This window comes from Primulina tabacum, chromosome 2 (assembly GCF_025594145.1).
Source record: "Primulina tabacum isolate GXHZ01 chromosome 2, ASM2559414v2, whole genome shotgun sequence".
NCBI lineage: Eukaryota > Viridiplantae > Streptophyta > Magnoliopsida > Lamiales > Gesneriaceae > Primulina > Primulina tabacum.
The window spans coordinates 41,441,918-41,447,917 of NC_134551.1; the positions used below are offsets into that span (position 1 = coordinate 41,441,918).

At 38.5% G+C, this 6,000-nt stretch overlaps 2 long non-coding RNA genes across 3 annotated transcripts in view; one reads left to right on the plus strand and one right to left on the minus strand.

Moving 5' to 3' along the window:
• LOC142531925 (uncharacterized) overlaps positions 1-5,771 on the minus strand; it is a 66,856-nt gene extending 61,085 nt beyond the window's left edge. Inside the window, exons 1-4 of one of the 2 annotated variants that reach the window (XR_012816416.1) lie at positions 5,629-5,771; positions 4,839-5,162; positions 3,826-3,943; positions 3,577-3,636 (exon numbers count right to left, since the gene is read on the minus strand). This is a non-coding gene — a long non-coding RNA (uncharacterized LOC142531925). The remainder of the gene's footprint in view (positions 1-3,576; positions 3,637-3,825; positions 3,944-4,838; positions 5,163-5,628) is intronic. The other variant, XR_012816413.1, reaches the window with a different exon arrangement.
• On the plus strand, positions 516-2,118 carry LOC142531931 (uncharacterized). The gene is made up of 2 exons (XR_012816418.1): positions 516-1,003; positions 1,048-2,118. It is a non-coding gene; the product is annotated as an uncharacterized LOC142531931 (long non-coding RNA).
• Positions 5,772-6,000: the final 229 nt, after the last annotated feature.

Sequence of the window (6,000 nt, forward strand, 5' to 3'; positions counted from 1 at the left end):
CAGGACAAGGCGTCCGCCACGATATTAGAACGCCCATACTTGTATTCTATGATGAAATTAAACCCCAATAACTTGCATAGCCAGCGTTGTCAGGATGACGTTGCAATCCATTGTTCTAGAAGATACTTGAGACTGTAGTGGTCGGTGCGCACTACAAAAGGTTGGCCCCAAAAATATGAGCACCAATGGCGTATCGCCCTGGTTAAGCCCATTAGTTCCTTCTCGTAGGTGGGTAATTTTTGGTGGTGTTGAGCGAATGAATGACTAAAGAAATCTATTGGGAATTCGTCTTGCTGAAGTACTGCACCAATACACGAGTCTGAAGCATCACATTCAACGATAAATGGCCTGGAAAAATCTGGAAGGGTAAGAACCGGGGTCGTAGTGAGTGCCTTTTTTAGTTTCTCAAATGCCGTTGTGGATTCCAAGGACCATATGAAGGAATTTTTCCGAAGAAGAGATGTCAGCAATCAATCTATAGTATTTGACAAAATGGCGATAATATCCTGCAGATCGATGAAGCCACGTAATGCTGTGGGTGAGGTCGGTTGTGGCCATTCTGCGATGGCCTCGATCTTAGACATATCAATCTTAGCACCTGAATGTGAAATCACATGGCCCAAGTACGCGACTTCCTGTTGAGAAAAGAAACACTTGGAGCATTTTAAGAAAAGCTGGTGATGCTGCAGTGCAGTGAGAACTATGTGCAAGTGATGTAAATGACTTTCCCATGTAGGACTATAAATCAAGATATCGTTAAAAAACACGAGAACGAATTTTCGTAAGTAAGCCTGGAAAACATAATTCATAAGAGCCCGAAATGTGGCGGGCGCAGTGAGACCGAATGGCATAACCAAGAATTCGTAGTGCCCATGGTGTGTTCGGAATGTTGTCAAGTGAATGCTTCCTGGATCCATGCGAATCTGGTGATTACCTACTCGCAAATCTAGTTTTGTAAAGAAATAAGCACCAAATAATTTATCCAATAGTTCCTCGATGATGGGTATCAGAAATTTGTCCTTGACTGTTTTAGCGTTTAGAGCACAGTAATCAACACAAAACCTCCAAGTTTTATCTGCCTTAGGAAGTAGGATGACGGGTGACGAGAAGGGAGACTTACTATGTCGAATAAATCCTTTGGATAACATCTCGGTGCATTGTCTTTCAATTTCATCCTTCTGACAATGTCCATAGCGATAAGGGCGGACAGCAATTGGGCTCGTCCTGCATTCTAGACTGATTTTGTGCCTGAATTTGCGGAGGGGGGGAAGGCCTAAAGGCTCCGCAAATACTGCCGCAAATCCTAGTAGAAGACTATGTAAATCTTGATCCTTTTCCTTCTGTACGTGCATGGCAGCAAGGTGGCCACTCGATCTAGGGTGGTCCTTTGTGTTTCCCTCGAGAGTAACTGTCTGCCCATGGGACACAAACCGCATACACATCTTGGTGAAGTCCCATTGAATTGGTCCAAATAGTTGGAGCCAATTGACCCCTAGAATTGCCCCAAAACCACCCAAGGGAATAATAATGAAATCGATGCAAAACTTGCATTCTCCCAAACCTAGAACGACGTTATGGAAAACTCTCGTGCAGGGAATCCGTCGCCCATTGGCCACCAAGACCCGAAGAGTAGCCTTGGGTTCCATTGAGAGCCCCAAACTCTACGCCAAGGACTTGTCTAGAAAACAATGTGTGCTGCCAAAATCAATTAAGGCGAGCAGTGGGTTGCGTGAGATCGACCCTTTGATCTACATGGTTTGTGCCCCCTGTGTACCCGTGAGGCATGAATTGAAACCGCTGGCTCGTCTTCATCGATGGGGGGGCTCGGATCATCTCTTTGTGTTGTATCATGCAATGTTTCTATCCAGAACAACCTCTTACAGCGATGCCCCGGAAGATATAGTTCGTCGCAATTATAACACAGTCCTTTCGCCTTTCGTTCTTCCATCTCGGAGCGATTTAATCTCCGGATAAATGGACCTGTTGACTGTTGGGCAGCATTGCGGCGGTTAGTGGGCATGGTACTGGATGGACGCACCCCCGAGAGCATGTCGTATAACCTTGCGAGGCGCATGGCCCTTGGTAAGTCCAGAGGTAGATGAATGAGAACCTTTGCTGTGATAACCTCATGTAGCCCGCTAATAAAAAGTTCCACCAGCTGGTCTTGTGATAGGTTGGACGTTCTAGCCATTAATTGCTCGAATTTCTTTTGATAGTCTTCCACGGAACTCGTCTATTTTAATTCAGATAGTTCCCCTAATTTAGTGCAACGTAGGATTGGGCCGAAACGTAGGTGGCACTGCTCCTTGAAGTCATTCCAAGTCATGTTGGGGTTGTTCTCCTCTGCCTTCAAAAACCATAATTGCGCATCTCCCTCCAAGTGGAACACTGCGATTCTTACTTTGTCATGGGCTGGTTTGTTTTGATAGCGGAAGAAAAATTCACAGTGGATGAGCCACCCGAGCGGGTCGGCCGCCCATTATATCAAGGAAGGTCCAGTCGTGAATAGCTGCCTTCCGAAAAAAGCCTCTCCTCTATCGGGTCCGCCATGACGAAAATCGCTCGAGCCCCTCGCGTTACTGTCCATGTCATGATTTTGAATGGATTCTGTTCGAATAGCCGTCACTGAGAGGAATAGTTCTTCCAGTTGCTCTCGAAACCCTTGCTGGATTTGGTCCTGTACCTTCTTGTCCTCGATGTACATTTTCATGAATGCATCTAGTTGTTTCGAGATTGCCGAAGTCACCCATTACACCCTGCTCTGATACCACTATGTCGCGTTCCCGCGTAAATGATCGTGTAACGGGTCTCTTGCTAGAGGAAGCCGTGGAATCCAGATTCCACGTTGGTTCATTAGTCTTCCTTCCTTGACGAACAATCGTATGAATGATGGCGAGGCTCGATAGAGAGAACCTCGCGATCTCGGAACACTTTTTGTTTGGAAATTCGATGATAAAATACACAAGAGTCCTAGCTTACCATATCCTAAAGATGATAACCATCTACCATATCCTAACAAACCAGATCCTAACTACCAAATCCTATCAAAATTCAAAATAAACAGATAAGAAAAGAATCTTAATACCTGGGCTTAAAGCGGCTGTGCGTGTGCCTCTTGTAGACCTGAACTTTCGGACTCTCTTGTTGGGCCTGGACCGCTGTGGTGGTCGTGACACATGCCCGGTGAACTTTCAACTTCTGAGATTCAAGAGATACGCTAGCGATAGTCTTCTCCTTTGATGTACTTAATTCTTTAACCCTTGCCAACGTTGATTCACGTCGATGGTGCATCATGTTCATGATTTGAATGCGTATGTGGTCCACTATGGCCACAATATGGATATACCGAGCTGGTTCAACCAAATGGCCACAATATGGATATACCGAGCTGGTTTAACCAAATTATTATAACACTCGGCTATAATATTATTTATAACACCTCATTTATTACCAAGAAACAACACATTTCTCTAACTCGATGGCTCAGAATTTGCAATAAAATCGATAGAAATTAGCATAGGACTGTAGGATATGGTTTATATGTGTTTCATATTCTTGCAAAGATGGAACATACACAGCTTTCTTAAGTACTAAAGACCAATGTTTTTTGTTATATTTTGGATAGCTTCGCAACACCTACAATGACAAAATAAAACATATAAGTTAAGTAAATGTCTAATAAATCAAAACTTATATTGATATGAAATCAATCAAAATATATAGTCTCGCCAAAATTAAGTAATTGATAATTTACCTGTTACACAAAATTTTAACTAAATTTCTTAAGTGATATGCATGATGACTACCCGCAAATAGTAACTTAACTGCCTTAATAATCATGTGATGTCTATGGGAGAAAATAGTGACTTGAATGGAATGTTTTGATATGAAATTAGGACATTTCTCAAATGATAACAAAATCATTTCCATTTAATATCGTTATCTGCAACCACAACAGAATAAGCAATTGTGAAAAGATCATCATTAGTATAGTTCGACACATCAAGTAAGAGACAATATTTATACTTATTATTTATATGAGTCTCATCCAAAAAAATCAACAACCTACAACTAGTAACAAAACAAATTGCACATGCATGAAAAAAATTAATAACCATTTAAATTTTTTAAATACGGAATCAATTTCACACTCAGCATCACAGCCATGATTTTTTTGTCAAACAACGTGACAACACAATCTTAGTCTATCATAACATCCCTTATATGTGCCAAGAATATCTTGTATCGCTAACTTTTGCCCTTCCACACTTTGCGGCTGTCTAACTCTACCCCATAATCCCTTTGTAAGTCTTTCTGAATTGTACAAAGACAATAAGATGGCTCTCCTATCAATTTGTCTTTCACCACATTAGCGATCCAAGTTACATCAGCTCTAGGATCCCTCAGCTACGTAAATTGTCCTCACCGCATGTATGCTGGGAGTTGCATTTTCGAATACCAAATATATTTTCTGGTCTATATTTAGAAGCATAAATTATGCATTCTTCAACCTCATTATCAGTCCTTGATTGTGTGTCTTCCTCGTCAATCTTACCAGTTTGATATTAAATTAGTAAGATGTAGCAAAGACAAATAAGCATAACATACATAATGCAAGGAATTAAATGTAAAAAAGATTAGTAATTAAAATAAACGATACAAAAATCATGTTCACTATTGCTAAAAATGTTTTCAACTCTATCAAGCTTCATGAAGCAATAATCAAACATAAAAATGTATAACTAAAAAAATTCACCGATTGCACAACTTCAGCCTTGCTAGATATAAAATAAAACGTTATCAAAACACAATGCGACCATGGATCTAATATATTTTACCTCGAAAAATTTGGGTGGCCAAAAACTTCGTTTTTACTCTCAGCCCTCAAGTTGATCATGGTCAGTTTCAAACACATAATGAAGATTAATCATGTTAAGGACATCATCATCAGCGTTCAAAGACACATCTTTTGCTGAGGAGCTACTATCGTAGAATCATAAATTCGGATGTAATCTCAACATATATTTTCCCAAGACTCACATATATATCCATCAAATAAATGACATCCACTGAAAAATCGAAATCACAAACAACTAGTTCTTGAACCTACAACTGCCCAAAACACAAGGTTGCAAGAACCACTTCCAGATTCCATTTTTCACCTGATCCACACAAAAAAAAAAAAAACACATTCAATTTAATAATATAAAAGTTGAATATGAAAGTTTCAATCATATAACATTCCAGACTAAAACCAAAAAAAAAAAAAAAAAAAAGAGTCGGTGGTATGCAGATTTCAATACCATAAAAAAATTTCAATAATCTTTAACAATTTCACAGCTTTACAATTAAAGAACTAAATCATGAAAATTAGAGATAAAATCGTTAGAATCAAGAGCTAGAAGGATTTTCTAGATAATAATTTCATAATTGAAATATATAAAACACAAACCCAATAACAAAACTAAACCCTAAATATTGGCCATGAAATCTGTAAGATTAACATGGTGTAGAGAACTTCCATAAAATCACTCTATAATAGACCAAAAATCTGATAGAATCATTTAATTGAAAAAAAAAACACAAAGCAACTCATAATGGCGCAATTTCAAAGAAAAAAATCGAAACCTTCAACACGTTTGGAATTGCTTTGGATTTTCAAAGTTCTGGAATTTTTCTTTCTAGCTCCTCGTTTCCTAGCAAAGAAAAAAAAGGGTTTTTTCAGGGAGTGAGAATTTTTTTTTACTTTCCTAGGGAGTGACAGAAAAGCTGAGAGTGGTGTTGGGGTTTTAAAGCTAATTAACCGTTATTTTAATGTATTAAATTAAATTTAAAAAATGAATGTTAAAAAAAATAATTATTAGCTTTTATTGTAACATTTAAAAATTTACTAAAATCTATCAAGTAATTAAGGCGCCGTTTAGATAAATATTTATAAAATATTTTTATAAAAATGTTTTTACAAAATTAAAAGATGTTTTAATTAAAAAAAATATGTGT